The sequence below is a fragment of the Diachasma alloeum genome, unplaced genomic scaffold (assembly GCF_001412515.2).
Source record: "Diachasma alloeum isolate Michigan unplaced genomic scaffold, Dall2.0 Dall_scaffold_00217, whole genome shotgun sequence".
In the NCBI taxonomy this organism is placed as follows: Eukaryota; Metazoa; Arthropoda; class Insecta; order Hymenoptera; family Braconidae; genus Diachasma; species Diachasma alloeum.
In genome coordinates, this window is record NW_021680382.1 from 845,469 (window position 1) to 845,835 (window position 367).

General features: G+C 54.5%; 1 protein-coding gene across 2 annotated transcripts in view; it reads right to left on the reverse strand.

The window, feature by feature from the left end:
• The window catches only part of LOC107037344, a 78,716-nt gene that overhangs the window by 891 nt on the left and 77,458 nt on the right, over positions 1-367 (reverse strand). The gene's annotated exons all lie outside the window — the stretch shown is intronic.

Sequence of the window (367 nt, forward strand, 5' to 3'; positions counted from 1 at the left end):
CCCCCCACTCAACCTCCCCCACCCATTTTCTCCATCTCCCACGCTCCACTCACCAAAAATCATTGGCCATCACCATCACTCCACGCATACCACCGTAAAAAAAATCATTCCAAATCGACGGCGGGAGGGATGAAAAAAGGTTTGAGGGCTGGGTTTTGAATTCCACACACGCAATTTTACCTCACGCACAGCAAAACGGGACTGGCGAAGGGGAAGGGGGTGGGTGTGGGTGGGTGGTATAGGCCGGGAGCTTTCCCGTCGTCATCAATCATCGAATGCCAACGGCAGCTCTCCGACATTTTCCCCGCAAAAACACGAGAACCCGGGACGCATTTCACTGTGCCAGAGCTTTTGCAAGCGCTCCCCC